This window comes from Cricetulus griseus, chromosome 2, assembly GCF_003668045.3.
Source record: "Cricetulus griseus strain 17A/GY chromosome 2, alternate assembly CriGri-PICRH-1.0, whole genome shotgun sequence".
Lineage (NCBI taxonomy): Eukaryota > Metazoa > Chordata > Mammalia > Rodentia > Cricetidae > Cricetulus > Cricetulus griseus.
Window position 1 is genome coordinate 258536803 of NC_048595.1, and position 25961 is coordinate 258562763.

At 36.4% G+C, this 25961-nt stretch overlaps 1 long non-coding RNA gene across 2 annotated transcripts; it reads left to right on the forward strand.

The window, feature by feature from the left end:
* Positions 1-702: 702 nt before the first annotated feature.
* LOC107979989 lies at positions 703-25364 on the forward strand. Of its 2 annotated transcripts, none has more exons than XR_003482667.2 (4): positions 703-728; positions 20282-20541; positions 22746-22811; positions 25152-25364. It is a non-coding gene; the product is annotated as an uncharacterized LOC107979989 (long non-coding RNA). The 2 variants fall into 2 exon arrangements; XR_004768026.1 differs by lacking the exon at positions 703-728 and adding an exon at positions 5449-5549.
* The last annotated feature ends 597 nt before the right edge of the window (positions 25365-25961 follow it).

Genomic DNA, 25961 nt, shown 5'->3' on the forward strand with positions numbered 1-25961 from the left:
TTTGTTGCCTAAAATAAAGACACTTATACCCATTTTAATTCATCTTAAAGTATAAATATTATTGAGTGGTTGGCTAACTTCTAAATCTTTAAAAATATGTAAAATCTGGTAAACTGCAAAAATTCTCTTTTAACCTCATTCTTAGAAACAAAATCAGTAATTATGCTGAAGAACAAGAAGATAAGCTAATTCACAACAAATTATTTGTTCTGGGTCAGTAAACAGTGACAATATGCTAATGGTCATTAATGGAAACCAGGAATGGTGTTCCCCACATTTTCCTTAACTAATCTGTTACATATTCATACAGGGTCCACAGATGTAAGGAAATAAGATTCAAGTCTGTTGAGTCTGAACAACAGTGAATGTAAAAATGGCTTCCTTCATTACTCAATGAAAGAAAAATTCCCAGAAATATTATAACTTATACATTTTTCAATGAAAATATAAGTACATATTTTACAGGGACTCAGCATTAAAGTGTGTGTGTGTGTGTGTGTGTGTGTGTGTGTGTGTGAGAGAGAGAGAGAGAGAGAGAGAGAGAGAGAGAGAGAGAGAGAGAGAGACATGTAGGGGAAGCTGTAGCCACGCCTTCTTAGGGGCTGGCTACAGGAGTACCTGAGGGCTTGTGAGGGCGTGGTCAGAGTGAGTACAGGGGACTGCGTTTCGGTTTCGGTTTCTCTTTGCTTCTTGCTGTATAGACTACCACCGGCTGGCTGGTTCGCTCTGTAAGTAAGGCTTTTCCCTATTAAATACCCTTATATTTCTACCTGACTCCGTATTGGTAATTTCCTACTATAGAGACAGAGACAGAGACAGAGACAGAGACAGAGAGATGAAACAAAAGATTTTAAAATAGGGTATAAAATGCTGCTATATAAAGTTTTAATTTATAAAACAAAGAAATATTGAATATTTATTTATAACTCTCATTGATAGAAAATCAAGAAATTCTCACTATATGGAGAGTTCTTAAAAATCATTAAACAGAAATGCCATAAACTAATAAAACATAGATAATACACATAAACAGAAAATGTAATGAAATAAAAACAACTGTTAGTGATATGCATCATAAGATGAATGTAACTCTCTATGGGTGTATTCATTTTTTATCAGATTGGTAATGTGTAAATGTTTGATCATAGACTAATTTTAAGAGAAAAGTAGCAGGAAAGGTAAGGTTCAAACTCTAATGAGAAGGTAAATGATGACAAAATTTTTGAAAACCCGCGTGCTGCTATTAATTAAAACATAATACCAACATACATTTAGTAACAACCATTCCATTTCTAGGTATTTAGATTACACACAAGTTATGAGGAAAGGCATATAACAGGAAGAATTGCAATGGCTTCTGTCATAATAGAACACAGACCCACAGATAGAAGGTTGGAATAGTAATGAACATTGTTGCAATAATTTTGTCATGTCCATGGATTGTGAATTCAGTCTATAAATAATCCATTAATATGTTCCTAAGCTATTATGAGGTTATTTAAAAATGAAGACAAGGGACTGAGGCAAAGGGTTAAAGTAGTATTCTTGTGGAAACAAGAGCATGTCCTGACCTGAAGTAAACAGAAAGCATTTGTAGTGTTGCTCTTTTGATCGAAGTGGATAGGTATTGGAAGACAAGAAGTTTTCATCGTACCAAAATTTTAGTTTTTGTATATGACATTAGAGCATCACCTACACTGTGAAATCACCAGAACTGACTAAGCTCACTTGAAGGTGTTGTCACTGTGACTGGCTTGTTTGTGAAACAGTATCTTAGTGAAGCTGTTGTTCTTCTCACTGAACAAATTACATCTAGTTTGAAAAAGGCAGATTACCCATTTCAATAAGGAAAGTATTATTTACAGCAATCTTTTGTTTAGTTGTGACACATGTCTTGAAATTTATGTCTATACAAATGCCCAATAACCATAGTATACATACAAAATTGAGCTGAATGAATCCTATTAAAATATGGTATCTATATAAAACTTCATTAGAAAAAATAAGATGACACTTAAATATGAAGATATATTTTGATGCCGCTTACTCTCCATCCTACATAAAAATAATTTAAAATTTGAAAATTAAATAAATGCATTCTTAGTTTCAAATTGATTTATTAGTTGATTTTTTCACAATCTTGGCTTTCAACTGATTTATTAGTTAATTTTTCACAGTCCAAGTTTTCAACTGATTCATAAGTTGTTTTGGAGGGGTTGTTTTGTTTTTTCAAGATGCAGTTTCTCTGTATAACATCCCAGGTCATCCTGGAATTCACTCTGTAGACCAGGCTAATCTTGAACTCATAGAGATCCACCTGCCTCTGTCTTATGCATTCTGGGATTAAAGGCATGGAACATCACAAACCTGCTGATTACTTTTTGTTTTGTTAAATTAGGGTCCCACTCTCTAATGAAAACTGGTTTAAAACTCACTATGTAGCCAGACTGTTGCTAATTCATGATAATTTGCCTTTCTAAGCATTCAGAGATTCTAATAGGACAACCAGCTTTTTTTTAAAATAGAGCTTTACATTTAATCCCTGTTCTCTGATGAAATATGAACATATTGTAGTGATGATTTTTTTGCAATGGATGTAATGGCAAGCCATTTGAAAGTCTTGTTCCTTAAAATTTTATCTATCAATCTATTTTCCCATCCTTTATCCTCCAGAATTTTATCTTTTGTTTTAATGTCCATGAGGAACAATGCTATGTGCCTAGAACAGGAACTCATATATCAAAAACACACAAAGAACCAATTTTACCAGGAACCAAAGTTCTTCCTACACCCCTTCCCTATGGTTCCCAACAGTTGTATTAACTTTCTGACTTTTAGAAATATAAATTAATTCTTAGCATTTTGTACATTATAGACATGGGATACATGGCATGTTTAAAAGTATATATTATAATTGCTTCTTATAATTTTAATAAAAATTGTTCATTGTTATCAGAAATCACTATGTAATCTCTAATGTTATACTTAAAATCTGTGGGTAATTTTAGTATTTGTTTCTAAAATATACCATGTACAAATGCTCATATATTTACTTCTTTGTTTTATCATTGAATCAGTTACTTGGTTTTTATCTTCTAATTCAGTAACTCTATTTATAAAACAACAGAAATAAAAGTGTATGTTGTGTTGTTTCTCAGTTTCCACAGAATATATTTCAAACACGACCTTTAGAATGAACTGCCATATACCTTTAGTGCCCAAATTCTATCATGATATGGGATCTAAATTATATCTCAAGGTTATTGTTGATATTTTTAATTAAAAGTGAGTTTTGAACCATTTCAAAATGTCTTTACTGTTATTTTTTAAATTTTATGTTTGTAGTTATTTTGGTGATCCAGTTTTTCCTTGTTTTTATGGTGTGTTAAGGGCAGTTTTGTCCTGTTTGGTTACTTCTAACACTTGTCTTCACTTCATAAATTTTGTGATTGTATTTTTATGTACTTTGTCCAGTATCTAAAGCAAGCCTGCAGTTTCCCTTATTAAAGCACTACTGTCTGCCCTTTGAAGTCTATTGTTGTAGAATCTGGGTGAATTTACCCTCAAGGGAACAGTGTTCTCTCCAGAAAGGAGAGGTCTGGCCAAGACATGTGAGGCACATCTCACAGTTCTTCTGTCTGTCCTTGTTCTCTGAGGAGTTCCAGTGTTGATTCGTGGTATTGCTTAGATGATAATTCTGGCTTTCTCAGAGTCCTTTGTAACATTTTCATTTATATTACTCTATCCACAGACAACTACCTACACTTAATTTCAACAGAATTTAGTTTCCTTGTGTTTTTCTCCTGATATGTCTTAACAGAACTTTCCTCAGGCATTAGATTTTCCAGAAAACCTAAGAATAATTTCCTGCCATTTCTCTGTGATGCAGTTCCAAATGCATGTATTTCTAAGTATTTAAACAATTACATGTGGTCTATTTTTTGTTACTGTCTGAGAGCTTTGGAATTTTGTTTTATTTTATTTTATTTTATTTCCTGCGTGCATGAATGGCACACATGTGCCACAGCATGCATGCGGGGTTAGAGAGCAGCTTTCAGGAGTCAGTTCTCTTTCCAGAAGGAGGTGGTGAGTGTGTGGAGTGAGTGAGCGTTCTTGCACACATGTAGGAAGACGGCCATCTGTCCTCCCTCCTTGGCTGGCTGCAAGTAATGTTCATCTTCAGATCTTCAGAACATGAACCCATGATATCCTCAGTTAAATCAAAAGGAAAACTTCTGACAAATGATTTCAAAGAAAAACTAATCTGTAATAGGCTGGTCAAATTCTGTAGCAATACAGGTGGACCCCCTAGGCCCCATGACTGTAAGGATCTGCATACACACTGCAGCTCACTCACATGTTTACTTTTCATTATGGTAACCTGAAAGCTTGTATCCGACAACACCACTTCAAAGTGGAACAGTACCTGACTCTTGTACTTTTCGAAATTACAGTAGGTCAATGTTAGAGAGAAAAACCCCGGATCTCCAAATAGGTGGAACCAGTAGTTTGTTCTTAGGAGAAGCTACACATATGATGTCTCTGTGCTCCTGGGAACCTCATTATATCAGCAATAATATTCAAATCCGAGAACCTTTGACTTCTTCCTTTTGTACGTTTTCACCTGATTCAGGTTAACTTCAGCATTTAATTTCTGAGTCATTTATTTGTTGTTGGCCTTTTGTTTACTTCTTTTTGGGGGTGGGGGATGTCAGTCTTCTCCCAAAATAAATCACACATGGAGGCTTATTATTACTTTTCAATGCCCAGTCTTAGTTTAGATTATTTCTAGCCAACTTTTCTTATATTATCCTATCTACCTTTTGCCTCTGGGCTTTTACATTTCTCCATTTCTGTATTTATTTACTTCTTACTCAGTGGCTTTCCATGTAGCTGGATAGCTGGCCCTTGGAGTCCTCCTCTTTCTTTTCTAATTCCTCTTATCTTTCTTGCTTCCCTATCTTTACTTTTCTCTTTCTATTTTCTCTCTGCCTGCCAGCAACTTCTATCCTTTCTCCTGCCTAGCTATTGGCCATTTAGCTCTTTATTTATTAGACCTATCAGCTGTGTTAGACCAACACAATATGCTGCTTCACATAGTTAAACAATTGCAATATAAAAGAATACAACACATCCTTGCATCTTTAAACAAATGTTCCACAGCATAAACAAATGTAGCAGATGTTAAAATAATGTTCTACAACGTTTATTATTCAGATGTGTGTGTGTTTGTGTGTGTGTGTGTGTGTGTGTGTGAGTGTGTGTGTGTGTGAGTGTGTGTGTGTGTATGTGTGTGTGCGCGCGCACGCGCACACAAGCACATGTGTGCACATACTTGAATATATAGTATGTCTCTCTGTGTGTAGAATCAAAAGACCACTCTTGGATGTTTTCTCATGAATTTTTCATTTGTTTTTATCTTGAGTTTTCTTTTTTCTTGAGAAATAGATTGCCATTGAATTGGGAATCTCCAAGAAAGCTTTGTTGGTTAACCAGCAAGTACTGGAGTCTACGCTTCTTCACATACCTAGTGCTGGGACTGTGAAAAGGTACTACTGTGTCCAGATTTTGGTATGTGGGTCCTGGGGTTCAAAGTCAAGACCTCACAGACACATGGCAAGCACTTTACAGATTGATCTATTTCCCCAACTGTCAGTCAGGAAGTGAGACAAGCACCATGTTTATGTGTGATCTGCAGCACTCCTGTCTTCTGTACACTTTCTTGAATCTGCTGGTAAAGACACTGTTGTCCTGAATATCTCACAACCATCTGTAATTTAACATACTTGTTTTTAGAGATAAGAATTTATAATGTCCACAGCACCTGAGCCATCCATGTGCCGAATTACATCTCTGCATGCTCTTTTACTTTGAGACTTGTAGCTATGGAAACATTTATCATTTCTTCTTGCTGTTTTATACAATAGTTGGACATAATGGTACCTTTTATTCAGTGACATTTAGTGATATTATTTGGTTAAATAAACTCAAATTCCAGATGAAGTCTCAGACAAGTGTTGCTGGTTCTGAAAGTACCTGAAACTGCTAATCATCATGATAAATGTCCCACTGCAGGTTGGTGAGGGACAATGGGCTGTCACTAGCTGCATTCGGAATCACAATTGTTTTGTGTAATATGAACAGTTTGCCTGACTAAATATGAAAATGGAAAAAATGAAAATGAAAGAGCCTTTATTCTGAGATCTTACTTTAATCTTGATTTGATATAGACTAGAAGAAATGTGCCCAAATAAATTAATTTTGATATCAACCGAAGCTTAAATCCTCTTGTCTTATTTTTTGAAAATAAAATTTTTCCCATACAATATATTCTGATCACAGTTTACTCTCCGAAAGTACTCCCAGTCCCGTCCAAACTCCCCACTAACCATTTCCAAGCCTTGGATCAGTGAGAAGAATATCAAAAGCTCATGAAAAAAATATGAATAAGATACATATTTTTTCTCACAGTGTATATACATCTAGTGTTCTACTAATAAATAACTCATATAGAGCACAGTAGTACACCAGAGTAAATTTGGTCTTGGCCATTGTTTCCTCTGCAAAACACTATGCCTAGTGTTTTGGGCTGTCCAACAAGGAAACCAGAGTTGAGAGAGGTTTAACTAATGTATAGCAGAGTGGCACAGCATGCATTTTCTAATTGCTATAAGTTTTGTATTTAGATTAATGATTTTTTCTTTAATCAGCTGCTCTGTTTGAAGGTTCTATTTAGGTTTTCCCTCTATTTTCAGAAAGAAAACCTGAATAATATGTTTCAGAGCTTTAAACTTGTAGAATACATAGGCACATTTTTCCGTATCTTTCTCACATTCATCAATTTCATGCTTTTGGACTTGTGAACTTAAATTTGCACTATTCTAGTTTTAGAATGTGTTGTGTGTGTGTGGAGGGGGGCAAGCACACATGCATGCAAGCCATATACATGAGGGAGCCTCCTAAGGTCATAAGAGGGCATCAGATTCCATTAGAGCTGGAATTACATACAGTTGTGAGCTCCTGGACCAGGGTACTTGTAGCCATGGAGCCATATACCCAGCCCTTCACCCACATATATCTTGTACAAATAGAAACAAAAGCACACAAGTTAAAGGTCAATGCCATTAAATGCATCGAGTCACACAGTATTGGATTAGAGGAAGCTCTTTCAAGACCACACTTTAAATTAATTTTAGTTGTTTTCAAAATTAACTGAACAACAGAATTTTTTACTTGTATATGTTACACTAATCCTGCTCATGCTGTGGTAAAGGAAATAAAGCCCACCAGGCAAAAGCCCAGGCACTTGATTAACAACACTGAAAGCTCTGCTAGAGTTAATTTGGTTAATGTGGAGTATGTGGATATATTTAGAAATTTAGAAGTGAGCTAGGCACACAAAGAGATGGAAATAAAGATTATCTATTGATGTTCTTCACACTTAAAACCTGTAATTGCCAGGAATGATAGAGGAAGATTCCATACACTTGAGTGACTTTTATATTGCAGTTACTATAGCATTTCATTGCAAAGTAAGAATGCTTACCTTGAAGATATACTTTATTCTGAGTCAAATATGAAAGGCCATGGCTCATGAACAAATATGTAAGTTGCCTTGTGTAGAAGATTTGAATAAGCAGTCTTTATGACAGGGATGATTAATGAAAACTTCTACTATCAACATTCTCATTTGAAGTATATTAAAAATCAAGGTTAAAATTACTTCAATCATTTAGAAAAATATTTCAAGGCAAACCCCAATTACCTCATACAGCATAAAATATAAATATGAAGAGAATGAAGCTGTATAGTGAGACAGAATAGGGGTTAGTATATCTGTTGTCCAGGGTGGTATTGTATTATATGGTGTGTTCAGTTGTGAGAACAGGTGAAGCAGCTTAGCTCTCAACTTTTAAGTTCACATGTGTTTGCTATGAAAAGATCATTGCATAATTTGCGGTTGTGAATACAAACCCAAGAGCTCATGTCCTAAAGGATATTTTAGCACAGGTGTAGTTGACAGCACTTGACAGAGTCTCCATCCTGAATGAAAAGAAGCTTCAATGATCAAAGCAGCTTTTTTCCATTGATGACATCACTTGGCTAGGACTCTAGTTTAGTTAGTTCTTCCTGCCCAGGATTCACTGATGAAAGGCATTTTAAAACAAATTTTAAATATTAATTCATCACTTGACTTAGTGTATAAAGTTGACTTGTCATATAGCTGGCTCATGCAGTTTCACTTTATAGGTTGTCTAGTAATAGTAATTATTTTGTAAAATCATGATGTTTTCAAGAAAAGAAGATCTTAAATTAAGAAGAACTAGTGAGAGTTTTGGGCTAAGAATGTCAAATACTTTAGTCAGTTTTGATAATGGAGATCTTGAAAATATAAATACGTATCATGTTTTTAGATTTTTCTTTTTTATTTTAATTAGAAAGAAAATTATTTTACATGTCAATCCTAGGTCCCTTTCCCTCCTCTCCTCCCCTGTTCCCCCAACTAACGCTCTACCTATCCCATACCCTTTCTGCTCCCAAGGGAGGGTGAGGCCTTCCATAAAAAAAAATTTAAGCAAGGGTACAAGCATATATATACTGTGTTATAACAGAAATTAATTTAAATTTCTATTAATATACCAAATATTTGCGATTAATAACTTGTTTTTAAGTTACAGTAGATTCAATAATCTACCATTTTGTCTTATGATTATTAAATACATATCATTTTTATACTACTCTAATGGTTTTTGAATTCAAGACATCTTTTGATTTATGGTTACATATATTATGTAGGTAGGTATGCATGTGTATTTGTATCTATTATTTATCTCTCTATTTCTGTTTCTGTCTCTGTCTCTATCAGCCTATCTGCCTAAACACATACACAGATATGTATTTTATATTTTAAATATAATGTATTTTGAAGTAAACTTAGAAAATAATGTTTTCCTGTGACCTTTTCCAAACATCCTTGATGTTGTGAATTCCTTGTTCCTCCTTCTCCCTCTGTACTATTGTCCCTTCCCCATTCTCAGTTAATTCCTCCAGTTGTCCCTGTTTTGCCCTCTTCCCCTCCATAGCTTCTGTGCTCTCCTATCTCCCTTCATAGGGAATTTTCATTTTTTATTATGGGTGTTTTACCTAAGTGTGTGTCTAGGTACCATTTGTGGGCCTGCTACCCATGTAATCCAGAAGAAGGCATCGGATTCTCTACAACTACAGTTACAGATGGTTGTGAGCTATGCTGGGAAGCTACCACTGGCTCACTGGAAGAAGAGTCAATGCTCTAAACTCCTGAGCCATCCTTTCATCCCCTAGGACAAAATTTTTTTGGCATACTTTAAGCTTGTTTTATCTTTACCCTTTCTTTGTCCATGTTAGAAAAATCATCCATTTTATCATACAGGACAAAAATATATTTTACTATGAAACTAGCCTTCTCCACTTTCCTATCCAAAAGCACATTTTTGTACTTACAACTATTTATCTGTATCCTACTTGACACTTATGTTCTATAGCTTTTCTAATTATTTTTCAAAATTCAGAAAAGATATTTCTTAACAACTCTTCATATTTCACTGAAACCCAGGAAATTCTATATGAAATACAGGCAAAGCATGTTAACAGTTCTGAACCATTTTTATGTTCTTATCAACACATTTAAATGAACTATTTGTTAAAGATTAAGTTCTGATATAACAGACATGTGGGAATTACTTTTGCTAAATGCAACAACTTTTTATTTGGACTCACAAAGCAATCAAAATCAGGATGAAAGTCTGACATCCATGCTTTCATTTTATGTTTAAACAGATTAAGCATGTTTCTTAATCACTGTTCTGTTGCTATGAAGACACACTACAGTCAATGCAACTCTTATAGACGAAAGCATTTCATTGCAGAATTCCTTACAATTTCAGAGATTTAGTTCATCATCATTATGACTGAGAGCATGGTGCCTTCCAGGCAGCCATGGTACTGAAGATGAAGCTGAGAGTTCTACATTCTGAGCCACATGTAGAGTTAAAAAGAGAATGAGAGAGAGAGAGAGAGAGAGAGAGAGAGAGAGAGAGAGAGAGAGAGAGAGAGAGAGAGAGAGACTGGGAGAGAGAGACAGAGACAGAGAGACAGAGAGACACAGAGAGAGAGAGACTGGGTGTTATTGTATGGGGTTTTGAAACTTCAAAGGCAAGCACAATGACATTACTTCCTCCAACAAGTCAACACCTTCTAATCCTTCCAATCTTGTCCAAACAATCCTTCCTAAACAGGTCCATTGTCTGGTGACCAAGCATTCAAATACATGAAGTTCCAGGGACTGTTCTTACTCCAACAACCACAGCATATAATTTCAATAAAATATAATTTATGGCTTTAAAGATGAAAGCACAGACAAGTTATCCTCCTGGCTAAAAAACAGAAAACCTTCCAAAATAGGCGATCCCCTTGAATGACACTTACCAGTGATGGAGAAACAGTGCTCTGTATCATGAATAATCTTCTCTTGGCAAAGTTTATTTTCTTACAAATACTTCTTCAGATCAGGTTGCTGACCTAGAACTGAGATAATGATCCAGGAGGCGACTTCTTGTTCAAGACTACTAAACTGTGTTTACCTCTTTCCTGTAAGCTCAATTTTTTTCTCTGTTTACAGACAAACCTCATGTCAACACCATAGAGACATACTTGAGTTTATTAGAATCACCTGTCCATTCTCCTCCCAGTTAAGAGCAAATTGATCACATTTCTTTACTTTGTTGTTCTTCCTTGGAATTTGAAACAGTACTATCTGGGTGCTTGCTTTGGGTTGGTATAAGATGGCAATATGCTAAGATTTCATTTGGGACTCTTAACTACTCAAAACACATGGATACAGAGATGGATAAATCAAGGCCATAATGAGAATAAAGATATCCATGACAATTCAGACTCTTGGTTTGCAGCATCCCATATCTTGACAATCACAATGTTCTAATTTGTCAGCCATATAATATTTTTTGTTCTCTCCAGGTACTTCTGTTCACAAAGGCATGGTTATATCTATCAGAAAGCTCACCCAGTAATTCAGCAGAGAGACACACATACCTAAAACCCTTATGTACATATAATCCCCAAAATAAAAAAAAAAAAAGATGGTTTAATGCTGAGATAGTCAATAATTTTAATAGTAGCATACTTTGTGGTCCAGTTGAAAAACATAGACAGACAGATGGCATAAAAACCTCAGCTGCATGCCACAGGAAGCTCACAAGCAGAGTTCTTCACTCATCAAAGATCCTCTATGGATGATCCCACTGTAGCAATGGATGTTTAGTCAGTAAACAATAAACAGTGTGTGGTGGTACATGGCTTTAATCCCAGCACTCAGGAGCCAGACAGATCTCTGAGTCTGAGACTAACCTGGTTTATATAGTGAGTTCCAGGAGATTCAGGGAAATGTAGAGAGACCCTGCCCACCCTCCACCCCTGCCAAAAAAAGGAAAGAAATAAGGAAAAGTCAATAAACAATGTAAGACAATAGTTACATTCAGAAAATCTGTTAAATATGATACAATCTTTATCAACAGATTTTAGAAAACATATCTAAGAGGGATTATTTAAAAGTTCTTTAACACACATTTATAAAACTGAGGAACTTGGACTGATATGAATTGAACAGGATATGAGACTTAGGACTTAATGGTGGCACTGTAGGAAAATCAAATGCCTCTGCTTCCATGTGCATTCTGTAGAAAATTCTGTAGGCACTGTAGAAAAAAAATGGCTCTAATTCCACTTTCTTTGTATCAGGTCTGTGTATAATCACATCACTATCAGACATTTATCATTTATGAAGCCTCCAAACAACACCTTTTTGTTATTGTCCTTATTTCCTTCTTTATCCTTAATTAAATTCTTGCATGTGATTAATTAGAACTGTGAATAGCTAACCTCAGTTTTCACAAGTACAAGTCTCTAATGATGTTTTCACTGAGAGCCTTGAAATAGATCTAGATTATCTGATGACTGCAACATACCTGTGTTTGTGCATTGTGTACCTGTGAATGAAGACTAAGTAGGAGATGTTTCACCTCCTACAGCTTTGCAATCCTGAGTCATATCTTCAAGTCACTGCACTTGACTCTAATGAGACACTGCATACCATTTTTTGAAGGTGAAATTTCAGATAAGGAAAAAAGACAATATTTTCAGCCACAAGAAAGTGTAAATATTTTCAGTGTGAGAATGTTATATAAGTTAAGCTATCAATTTTGACTCAAAATGCTCAGCTGTCTCTTTGACCCAAGTTTCTGTTCATGAGAATCTCAGTAAGAAATTATCCACAGAAAAGGTGTTGCAGTCATGTTCAGAGTTTATTCAGAAGACTTCCTCCGAGAGAGAAATTAAGGAATTTTAACAACTGTTTCATTTCATTCTGATGGTTAGAGCTCACTGATTAAAAAGTATCCTCTCAGAATCACAGTCCCGCCCAGTGACTAAAAGACTTCCTAATCAAATTTCAATTTTAAAATAAGGCAGTATCTGAATGCTTTCTTGTAACATAAAGATGTTTTAGAGAAAATCACTATTCTACCCAAAGAACTGAGAAGAAGTCCTTTCTTGCTATGATTTCTGAATCTGTAATTTGAAGCCATGTTTTGAAAAAATTCTGTAAAAGCACACTATGCATGCCCATGGCCTTATTTTCTCCACAATATGACTTCTATTCTACAGCATTTAATTATTACTAGTTATAATAATAAGTAAACTAGAAATGACATAAAGTTTACAGTAGGTGTTTCTACTTTGTATGTAAATGCAATTCAATTTTACATAAGATACTTGAGCATCCTGGAAGTTATTGTTCATGGACACCATCAAAGAGCAACATGTCTATTGCCCCAGTTAAACAAGGAGAATGTCAACTTAGGAAAACTAATCTCAGAGAAGACAGACAACAATTCATTCGTCAAGATGTACTCAAATCTATGTTATTCCCAGACTCTGGCTATTATAAATAATGCTACTATGAACATAGTTGAGCAAATATCCTTGTGGTATAATTGTGTATTCTTTTGGCTATATGCCCAAGAGTGGTATTGCTGGGTCTTGAGATAGATTGCTTCGTAATTTTCTGAGAAACTGCCATATTGATTTCCAAAGTGGCTATACAATTTTGCACTCCCACCAGCAATGGAGAAATGTTCCCCTTACTCTACATCCCCTCCAGCACTTAAGCTGTCATCAGTATTTTTGGTCTTAGCTGCTCTGGCAGTTGTAAGATGGTATCTCAGAGTTGTTTTGATTTGCATTTTCCTGGTGGCTAAGGATGTTGACCAATTCCTTAAATGTTTTTCAACCATTTGAGTTTCTTCTGTTGAGAATTATCTGTTTAAATCTGTACTCCACTTTTTAATTGGATTATTTGGTAGTTTGATGTCTAGCTTCTTGAATCCTTTTTAGAGTTTGGAGATGTGGTATTGGTGAAGATCTTTGAAAATTTTGTAGGCTGCCATTTTGTCTTATTGAGTGCATCCTATGCCTTACAGAAGCTTCTCAGTTTCAGAAGGAACTCTTTATTAATTGTCAATCTGACTTTGCTTCTTCCTTATAGTACTGGGATTAAAGGCATGTGATCCCAAGTTCTGAGATCACCTTTGTGTAAGCTGTTCCTCTTTTAGACTGGATCAATTTCATGTAGCTCAGTATGGCCTTGAACTATCAGAGTTCCATCTGCCTCTGCCTCCACTGCCTGGCCTCTATGGTTTGTGGCTAGCTTTGTATTCTGAACAGTCAGGCAAAATTTATTATATCATAAATAATATATCACCACACATAGAGAAACACCAAAAATACGTACTACTCAGTCTAAGTAACATTATAAAGTAATGTGTTTCTTGGGAGTGGGAAACCCTTTATTAGAGGAGAATAGCAGGCCCATTGTTTAAATACATATTTTATTTTCTGAGATTATAATATAATTATGATGGAGTTATAATATAATTATATTTATATAATTCATATTTTGTGTTTAATTATAATATGCAATTAAATATTTCTCCTCCCCTTTCCTCCCTAAAAACCTCCCATAAATCCCTTGGGTTCCTCTGAATAATGTTTCTTGTATATATGATTTTACGGATGACCATATGGTAGTGGATGACTATTTGGCATGCAATAATGCTTCCCAAAGAGAATAGATTATCTATAAAAATGCCAGTGTCAGGTTGAGAAAACTCCATTTAAATGATGATTAGAGGATCCCAAAAGACTCCCTATAAAATCTAGGCTATCTCCATTGCCAACAATGACCTCCTAGAACTTGATGGCAAGTCCTTATTGCATAAGATACCACTTTGGACACATGATTTGTAAAAATCAGGGTGGAAATAACCTGGCAGCTCTTCTCTGAGGATTAGCTCTTAGAATTGGAAGGTGTTAGGCAAGATGCCAAGATAGAAAAACAATCAGTACTGTTACCCAACTGAGACACCTAAGAAGCACAATGATAACCACCAGGCAAACTGCCCATAGTGGCACTTCTAACATGAGAATAGCTACTGGCTCTTGAATTGGACTTGAAGACTGATAAATATAAAGGGAGTTCACATTTTTTCCATTTTTTATTTAAATTAAAAACAAGATTGTTTTAGATGTAAATCCTAGTTCCCTCTCCCTCCCCTCCTCCCCTGACCCCACTAATACCCTACCTATCCCATACTCTTTCTACTCCCAAGGGAGGGTGAGGCCTTCCATGGGGGGCTTCAGAGTTTGTCATATCCTTTCAGATAAGGCCTAGGCCCTCCACTGTGTGTCTAGACTAAGGGAGTGCCCTCTATGTGGAATGGGCTCCCAAAGTCCATTCCTATGCTAGGGATAGGTACTGATCTACTACAAGAGGCCCCATAGATTTCCAAGGCCTCCACACTGATACCCATATTCATGGTTTCCCAGCTATCAGTCTGGGGATCATGAGCGTCCCTTTGTTCAAGTCAGCTGTTTCTGTGTGCTTTACCAGCCTTTTCTTGACCACTTTGCTCATCACTCCTCTTTCTCTGCAACTGGCTTCCAGTTCATTTCAGCATTTAGCTATGGATGTCTGCTTCTACTTCTATCAGCTGCTGGATTAAGGCTCTAGCTTGGCATGTAAGTTACTCATCAATCTCTTTATCAGGGGAGGGCATTTAATGTAGCCTCTCCTCTGTTGCTTAGATTGTTAGTTGGTATCATCCTTGTAGATCTCTGGACGTTTCCCTAGTGTCTGATAACCCACATACCTATGAACACCGGATTTTTGACAAAGAAGCTAAATTTATACAAAAGAATAAAGAAAGCATCTTCAACAAATGGTGCTGGTATAACTGGATGCTGGCATGTAGAAGACTGCTGATAGAACCATGTCTATTGTCATGCACAAAACTTAAGTCCAAATGTATCAAAGACCACAACATAAATCCATCCACACTGAACGTATTAGGAGAGAAAGTGGGAAGTACCCTTGAATGAATTGGTACAGGACACAGCTTTCTGAACATAACACCAATAGTACAGACACTGAGGTGGACAATTAATAAATGGGGGATCCTGAAACTCAGAAGCTTCTGTATGGCAGAGGACACAGTCAACAAGACAAAATGACAGCTCATAGAATCGGAAAAGATATTCACCAACCCCACATCTGACAGAGGGCTGATCTCCAAAATTTACAAAGAACTCAAGAAGCTAGTCTCCAAAACACCAAATAATCCAATTAAAAAGTGGGGTACAGAACTAAATAGAGAATTATCAATAAAGGAATGTAAAATAGCTAAAAGACACATAAGAAGTTGTTCAACATCATTAGCAATCAGGGAAATGCAAATCAAAATAACTCTGAGATACCATCTTACTCCTGTCAGAATGGCTAAAATCAAAAACACCAATGGCAGTTTATGCTGGAGAGGATGGGGACTTCACATTTATTTTTACTGTAAACCCAGTCAGTTGCCTATGGTTGGTGAGGTTGTGGACCCTAGAGGAAAACCTTCTACTGAAATTTTCATAGACCAGTTTATTCTAATATGTACTTTATATTTATTCATTCATATATCTGCAGATAGATGTCACCTTTTCCTTCATCAAAGAGGCTTCTTTTCAGCTGAGTTTTGATGGTGTCTTTAATTCCAGCACTTGGGAGGGAGAGGCAGGAGGATCGCTGTGAGTTTGAGACCAGCCTGGTCTCCAGAGCGAGTGCCAGGATAGGCTCCAAAGCTACACAGAGAAACCCTGTCTAGGAAAAAAACAAAAAACGAGGCTTCTTTTTGAAGTTCATGGAGGGATTTATGGAAATCAATATCTGGTCAAAATGCAGAGAGTGATTGGCCATGGGGTACCTAGCTCCAGCACCAATTGGCACCCTTGTCATGCAAACCCTACACTTAAATCTCAGAGTACATCATGGAAAAGGGGAAGGCTTGAATGATTGTTAGCAGCACAGCACAAGAATATTTGCTGATAAACAGTGACCTCTAAACATCACAAAAACAGCATCCATGAAATTTCAACAAAATACTTTCCTAAACAAGTCGTGTATAATGGCATCATTAGTTGACAAACAATGTCAATAGAGGTAATTTCAATAGGCCCCATCCCTAGGTGAAAAGTAATTAATGGCTACAGAAGATGAAAAGATTAATGGCTACAGAAAGAGAGCAATCCTTTTCTTCAGGGAAGAACCCCCTAATTGAGACCCACTCCCAAGAAGTCAGTCCAGAATTCATACATGTACATAAAGAGATCACTAAATGGGCTCAGTAGTTCTGTGTGTGCATGCATGTGTTTGTATAAAAATTATAATTCTAGCCGAAAAAGTCATAAACTTGAGCAGGAGTGGAAGGAACATGAGAGAGCTAAAGGTGGGAAAGAGGATGGAAAATAAGTATATCTAGTATTCATATATGGAATTCTCAAAGATTTTAAATCACTAGTATATTGGGGATAGAAACCGTGTACCTTTTATTTCAGCAAGGTAGTAGAAATGGAAAATAATTACCCCAAACAAATTAATTTTTAAATGATATAAAGTGGAATGAGTTACTAAACTCCCCAAATAGCTTGTCTCTCAGTGAAAGTAAAATACTGAAGACGGTTCTTTATGCTTTCTTTTTGCACATTGACTGCTGCGTTTACAGTTTCCTTTCTCCTGTGAAATTCTGAACATATGCTCTGTTATGGTCCATATCTCCCAGTTGAACAAGGAGTATGACTTGTAGCAAGTGTAAGGAATAGTAATTCTTTAGTTATTACACACACACACACACACACACACACACACACACACACACACACACACACACATATGAACAACATTACCTTGTATTGGCAGTCAGTCTCACAGAATTAACATCAGAAGGCATGACCTGCATATTTTCCAATTGCTTCTTTATTTTAATAATGAACACATTGATCTTAAAACTTAGTTCATTGGTCCTCATAATACATTCATTCCATTATCTTTTGTGTTTCAGCATTTGAAAACATTAAAGAGTAATATTCACACATTTTCCAGCTTCATTTATGGGAAACTTGTCTTTTTGTTATTACAGTTGAACCTAAAGGTCTTATACCAAGTGGAATAAGCTTTATTGAGAAAGATATGTGCTGCATCCTGGCTACTGATATGAAAGCAATGGGGTGAAGAGGAGTGTTGATGAATGGGTGTAGCCCATCACACAGAATGAGGAAATTCCAGACTTCCAGTGCTCAGGGTGTAATAACTCGCTGTGTATTTAAAATTTGCTGAAAGCAGATCTCAGTGTTCTCACTACACACCCACACAAAAGGATGTGTGTGGGGGATGGGTGTTCCATTAGTTTGACAGTAATTGCCATATGCTGTGCATACTAGCACATCACACAATTTATTTGCTCAGTTTACCTCAGTAAAGTTGGGAAAAGTGTCTTAGTTTTATGTGAGCATATTTTATAATATAGTGATATTATATTGGAATTTCGAATGAATATTAATGTCAGAATATTACAGAAGAAAGCAAAATGTATGCTCTCTTTTTTGCCTAAAAGTGGAAAGTTTCAGAGGATTTATAAAATTAGATACAGAAAAGTGAATTTCTTTCCATATTTACTATCTAGTGTATTTGGGATATTTATTCATCCTTATATACTTTACGATGAAGCAAGGAGTTAAGTCAATCTAATTTAGATTTGTTGAAAAATTTATCTTACTTGCAAAACAACAAGCCATAATTTACAAATAAAATCATTAATATAAACTATATCAACAAGACAAAATCCAAACATTTTATTCTTTTGAAGTTGTTTTTACTTTGAAATTTCCTAAATAGAAATAGAACACATTACATTACTTTTAAAATTATAGGCATATTATATATTGCATCAATGCATATTAGGGACCTTAGATTGGACTATTTCATATGCACTTGTGAATATCCTGCACATATAATTTAATGTGGGAATATATGCTTTAATCTCAGCTTTCACAATTTTGTTGTCTTCTATTCCTTCAAAATTTTCATTTTTCCCTTCAGAATGATCTGCTTCTAATAGGGTAGGCATGGTGCTGAGTTGGAGGTAACAGGATCTATATTGTAATTCCAGCACTATGAATCCTTAAGGCCATGAATATTTTGAAGAAATCATTTTGTTTTCTTTGGACTCAATGACTTCACTGGATTCAATGTTTCTGTGTGTGTGTGTGTGTGTGTGTGTGTGTGTGTGTGTGTTTTGATGTAAAAAAAGATCTTCAGTGGAATAATAGCAAGTCGCTTTTAGTTCTTACTATCAAAGTTTCCAATAACCCAGATCGCCACTGTTATTTAACTTCTAACTTTTTATAGTTATTTAACCCTAATTTTAAACTACACATATAAACAGGAATATTCATTACTAAGATTTCTCACCCTCTCCTGTGTTAAGGTTAATGCACTTTGAAGGTTGAAAGCAAATCCTGTTTCTACACACAGAGCTGAAACCCTTTGAAGGTCTGTGGAAATGCTGTTCTCCTTTGTACCCCCAGGAGTGGTCACAGGTCCTGGGTGAGCCAGATGGCCATCAGCCTTGTGCATTCACAGAGCTGAAGTCTTGTTGCTCTAAGTCCTGCCATTCAACTTCCATGCCCTGCCCTCTCCAAAACATGATGGGCACTAGAAGTTGGAAACACATGGGTGACATTGACATTGCATCCTCACAGCACCCACACTGAGAAAAGCCAACAGATCAGCCCATCAGCCGCATTAGTCATTAAGGATGTGCCTGGGAGCTTAATGAGGTCACTGTGATCTGGGGCACAGTGGGCTGTGAAGAAAATCAGAAAGCTAGTTTTTTTTTTTCTTTACCTAAATGGACAAAAGTCAGAGTAATATTTAGTGAATTACAAGATGTTTCATTTCCTTTGCTCTCATTCTTCTCTACCTTACCCTTGGTCATCACTAAATTAGTTGAACCTGATGTTCTTCTATGGCTGAAACTACTTACAGATACATTCTTACTCTGTTAAAGTACAAAGTTTCAAACAACACCTCCCCAATCCACAATGCAAACACAAAACAATTTTATCACTGGCATCCATAGAAAATTTGTAATTGTGTATTGTATTTATTATAAATGTATTTAGAATTCTTTCAAATCTTGAAATAACAAAGAAACCAATCCTCTCCAAATGTCAGGCAGTAATTATCTGAAAATCTAAGAGATAATGAGATAAATCAGTAAACTGATTGTATATAAATGCAGACATTTATGGCATGAAAGTTAATTAGTATGCTGGGCACGGGGCTTTTAATCCTAGCATTTAGAAGGCAGGGGTGGGTGAATCTCTGTATGTTCTAGGAAAGCCAGGGTTACATAATAAGACTCAGCCCCAAAACAAATAAACAAAAAGTAAATGCATTGGGAGCCCCCACTTTCTACCCACTACAATTTACTGTTACGTGATGGTTACTCTTATTCTTTTTACTTTTGGTTATAAAGTTAACAACTGAGAAGTTGCAACTTGGTAAATTTACCAATTTCTGGCATAAGTCTTCATTGTATATTGAATTAAAATCCAAATAACTGTTGAGAAGTGGTTTGTTACTTATAATCAAGTATGGATATTCAATTAGAATTTTTTAAGAAAAAGATCCCTCCTTTTAATACTAAAATGCTATTACTTTTTATACTCAATCTACATGCCTAAGTATTCATCAAAATATCTGCTATTGACACTACAAATATAAGAAATCAGGCTTGCCTATATTTACCCCAAGATGCCAATTACTTGTCCTGCTTGCCTCTGGGACCAGATTCTAGCAGAATCCTCTTCAAAGAGATCAGAGAGACCTCATCCAGCAACTAATGGGAGCATATACAAAGTCCACAGCCAAACATTAAGTAGAGCTGAGGAGTCCTTCGAAGGACAGGAAGAGTTGAAGGAACCAGAGGGGTCAGGGATGCCACAAGAACATGGCTGACAGAATCAACTGATCAAGACTCATGGATGTTCCCAGAGATCAAGAAGCCTATAGGGGTCTGACCTAGGTCCTCCTCTTCTTGTATGCTATGGGTGAGTTACTTAGTGTTCTTGTGGGATTCCTACAGTGGGAATAGAGGCTGCTGATTCTTTTGTCTACGTTTGGGACCCTTTTCCTCCTACTAGGTTGCTTCACCCAGCCTTCATTTGATAGTATATTCTTGTTCTTATAGTAGCATATTATACTGTGTTTGGTTGATATCTCTGGGAGGCCTGCTCTTTTCTGAGGGGAGACAGAAGGAGGGAGGATGCATCTGGGGGAGAGAGGATCTGGGAGAAGTGGTTGGGGACGGTAAGGAAGGGAAAATTGGTGTCAGTTGGGATGTAAAATATGAGAGGAGAATAAAAAAGGAGGAAAAAAAGAAAAAAGAGAAATGCCTTTAAATATCCACAGCATTCTTGAATGGATGCTCTTTCCTCTGCTGGAAGAGAACATAAACGAAGGCCATTGGCTTAGTTTTAGGAATCTAGGGAATGTCATGTCAGAGAAATGGCCTATGCTGAGGTCTGAATTTGATTTGGATTTATTGGTGCTGTGGTCTGAGTATCTATGTCCTCCCTAGATCTATATGGTGAAATTCTGACACAATAGGTAATGGATTATTAGAGGTGGAGCCTTTGGGAACTGATCTTATTCCTATAAATGAAATTAATGCTCAAATAAAAGAGATCCCAGAGAGCTATTTTGGCTCATTCACCATGGCATGATGCCCAAAAAAGAGTCCATCATGAGGCAGAGCCTCACCTGGACATATTCATTTGTTTTCATAAACAGTTCTGTCTGTAGTTATTTTGTTATAGCAACAAAAAGAGAATCAAATAGCTTAGAAAAACATTTTGGAATTACCAATAGAGACATAGGGAAGGAACACTAAGAGTTAAGATTCTGGAAAAAGACAAAGGTGACAGGCTGATGCAAGAAGTGAAAATGTATTCATGAGGCAGGTCACCATTGAAAAGACTTTAAAGAAAAGAATAACATTATTTGGTTTATGCTTTTTCAAATGTTTCTTCAGTGTAAAGGTTTTTTTTTAATTGAATTGATAAGGTGTTCATGTAGTGACCATGGATTTTTCTCTGCCCTTGAGCACACTGCCTACTTTTAACTTAAGTCAGTATCTCTCCTCCTCAGACAGTGATTGTCCCTGCTGTATTTTTTCTTTGTCTTTTTCTATTATATATAGGAAATTAACTATCTTATTTATCCTCTGTATTTTTATTATTTAAATCCTTTCTTTGATATTTTCTTTTTAAATATTATTTAATTTAATTTAAATTAAAACAAGCTTCTTTTACATTTCAGTTTCATCCTCCCATCCTCCATTGTCCCCCACTGACCCCCTGTCCCAACCCCTTTCTGCTCCCCAGGGAGGGGATGCCTTCCATGTGGGATCTTAAAAGTCTGTCATATCATTTGGAACAGGGCCTAGACCTTATCTGAACAAGGCTGAGAGAGTATCTCTCTATGTGGAGAGGGCTCCCAAATCCCATTTGTGTACTAGGGGTAAATACTGATCCACTACTAGTGGCCCCATAGATTGTCCAGACCTCCAAACTGACCTCAATGTTCAGGGGGTCTGGAACAGTCCTATGTTAGTTTCCCAGCTATCAGTTTGGGGTCCATGAGCAATCCTTTGTTCAGGTCAGCTGTTCGTGTGGGTTTCTCCAGGCTGGTCTTGAACCCTTTGCTCATAACTCCTCTCTCTCTGCAACTGGATTCCAGAATTCAGCTCAGTGTTTAGCTGTGGGTCTCTGCTTCTGCTTCCATCAGCTACTGGATGAAGACTCTAGGAAGGTACATGAGGTAGTCATCAATCTCATTATCAGGGAAGGGCATTTAAGGTAGCCTCTCCACTATTGCTTAGATTGTTAGTTGGGGTCATCCTTGTAGATCTCTGGACCTTTCCCTAGTGCCAGAATTCTCTTCAAACCTATAATGGCTCCTTCTATTATCATATCTCTTTTCTTGCTCTCCTCTGTTCATCCCCTGACTAGATCTTCCTGCTCCCTCATGTCATCTTCTCCCTTTTTTTTCTTCTAACGCCCTTTTCCCTTCCCCCATGTTCCCAATTAGCTTAGGAGATCTTGTCCCTTTCCCTTTCTCAGGGGGACCATGTATGTCTCTCTTAGGGTCCTCCTTGTTTCCTAGCTTCTCTGGTGTTGTGGATTGTAGGCTGGTAATCCTTTTCTCTGTGTCTAAAATCCATATGTGAGTGAGTACATACCATTTTTTGCAGGCAAACAAATGGAACTAGAAGAAACCATCTTGAGTGCGGTAACCCAGTCACAAAATAACAAAAATGGTATGTACTCTTTGGTATTTTCATATACTTGTAAACCATATTCTAATTTCTCTCACTTCCCCTCCTCTTTCAGTTTTGTTTCTCCTCCTTACAAATCTCCTACATGCATATTGTTTCATTTTGTGGCCCATTGAGTTTAATCAAGAGCACCTATGTAATCATGGGCATAGAACTATCTGAGCTTTGTGGGATCACCACTGAGTATACAGTGGGGCAGAATTTCCAGTCTCCTTGAACTTTTCAGTAGCTCAACAAGGAGGTGCATGGCTCAAAAGCCAATTCATGATTCAAGGTTATCAACAGAGACAGTCTTGGGCAGGCCCAGTACAGAGCTGATGTGAGCTCAAGATTACAGTAGATATGTCATGTCCAGAAGATGGCAATTTGCAGCCCTGTCTTCAGCCTTTATATTTTATTTATGTCTGTCTTTATGGTACCATCTGGTACCTAGCCTTAGTGTGTTTGGTGAAAGCACTTTTCCTTCTTTTGGAAAAGTGAAGGGAGAAAGGAAAAGTAGCCTTCTCCTGTGTTCTTGCCATGGGCAGAGGTTAATAGTGTTATGGATTCAGATCATCAAATAATATTTTCTCAGCACCCAGTACTGTCCCGGAGAAGACATTCTGTTTTGCCATAGAAAACACTTGCAAATGTTTTATCTTCTTATTTTCTTCTAATTATCATAACAGTTTTCCTCATGGCCTTTTCATACATAGTTTTGGTTCAATTTCTCTGTATAAATCATCTCCTCCATTATCTCCCTGGCTCCTATTGTTGCTGTGCCTTTTCTGAAAGTGTTCCCTCTCATATCACATAAATTCTATTCACCTCCCAATGATCTTCCCTTAAACTTAAACTCTTTTTAAACCTTTCTACTATGTATCTTTCTAGTTTTATAACCTCCAGCTACATTTATTGGCATATAAATACAGAACTAGGATTTGAAAATGTAAAAGAACATGTAGCATTTGTCTTTCTGAGCTTGTGTTACTGCAATTAATATGCTATTTTCCAGTTCCATCTATTTTAATAAAATTTCACAATTTTGTTTTTCTTTGTAGGTAAATAAAATAGTTTTTTATTTGCATCACATTTTTCATATTCATTAATTTGTGGACCTATAGGTTATCAGTGTTCTAGCTGTTGTGAATCCTGCAGAAATTATGCTAATTATCAATGAAGCTAGGCTATATGGTAATTATAGTCTTAATTTTTAAAATTAAACCCTAAAATGATGTCCGTAATGGCTACAAGAGTTTATATTATCACAAGCAGTAGATATGAGTTCCCCTTTTCTGAAATTTTTACTACCATATTTTTACCATTTTCTTGATTATAGCTGACTGAAATGAAATGGAATCTCAAAGAAATTTCAATTTCCATTTGCCTGATACCTAAAGATACTGAACACTTTAAAAACTATTTACTAACCATTAATATTTCTTATTTTGTGAAATATTTATTGTCATATTAACACTGAATTGCATCACTTTAAAAATCTACACCAAATACATAAACTAATTTAAGGTATATTTATTTCTTTATTAGATAATAGCTTATGTCACTAAAATTATGAATTAATTCTTTCTCTACTCACAGTCTGACTATCTATTGAAGAGGTTACTATTGCTATTTTCATTTTGTAATATGTTCCAGAAATATTCACTCAAGGTTTTTGAAGGGGGAAACATGCCATCCCTTATTTTCTTTATACATAGGGTCATACCATAAAATTCTTTTGCACTGTGATACTGATATTATTGTAAATTTATTAAATACAATTTCTTCATGGCCCAACAGATTGAAAGGTCACAATTTACTGAACTTTGAAACTACTTCTAATGTGACTCAAAATCCAACCCATGATCCCAAATCTAACAAATTCCCACCAACTAATCTAGCTCCAGGCCCTCCATTTTCTGTGTACATTACTTGTTACCTAAGTGTGGGGATCAGAGAGAAATGAGTTGCCCACAGAGTGTAGTCTTAATTGATCTGATTACCACTATGCTTTAGCTCAAGACACATTGGGATATGTACTTAACACAACTTCAAAGGAAAAAAAAATCAATACTTCCAAGATGGTGGCTATAGAGTAATTGATTAATTTGAAAGTCAGGCTCTTCCGGGTGTGAAATTGGATGAGACCAACTCTGTCTTCTGGATGCAGCCCTCTTATTTCCATGCCCTCCACATACACACTTTGACAATACCCTAGGCTGTTAAAATGCTTTAAAACATCACATGCATGTTTCTTGAGCCTTTTTGGACTTTGTTTTCTCTCTTCAGAGTAGCTGCACTTCAGTTACACACTTGACCCACTTGCTTCTATTTTACTTGTAGGCAACAATAAGGTTTGAACCCTGAGCATTCCTCATTTTATGGAAGTATTCTACAGACAACCTACAAGTCCTGCCAGCTTTCCACCTATTAATGAGACTGCAATGGTGCCTCCTCAAGAAGAGCTTATAGGATTAATGTCTCTTTATTTCAGAGGACAGCAAGGTGAAACACAGGCCAGAGCTAGGTTATAGAACCCAGCCAGCGCGGCCAGAACAAAAGAGAGCCAGGGTCCCCACGTGCAGCCCCTTAAGAAGCTCCCTTACGTCACCCCGGCTTTCCTTCACCACGCCCTTCTGGGCGAGTCCCCAGATCCACCTGGTACCTGCCCCAGGACTATTGGGCGGGGCTAGGGTGACTCCCTACAAGAGCTTATAAGTAACTAGTTTAAAATCATCATTGTTCTTAACAGAGAATTTCACTTACCCTTTGTTATTTTACTTTCTTTTAACCCATATAACATTTAGCTGTGTTGTGTTTGTTTGCTATTGATCATCTAGCTCCCTTAAACTACAAATTCCAGGGAAACAAGGACCAAATATCTTACAAATGCTCAATACTGGCTGAAATGTGATAGATAATCTGAAAATTTCAACTAAATACATGAAATAATTTTATCTGAAAATAAAGAAATAAAATTACTCTTCCAAGAATGACAACTGTTTCAGCATCAAGTATCTCTGAGTATGAGTGTGTGTGTGTGTGTGTGTGTGTGTGTGTGTGTGTGTGTGTGTATGTGTGTGTGTGAGAGAGCACTTTGTGTGTGTGTGTGTGTGTGTGTGTATGCACTTTGCTGTGTAGCAGAGAAAAGAG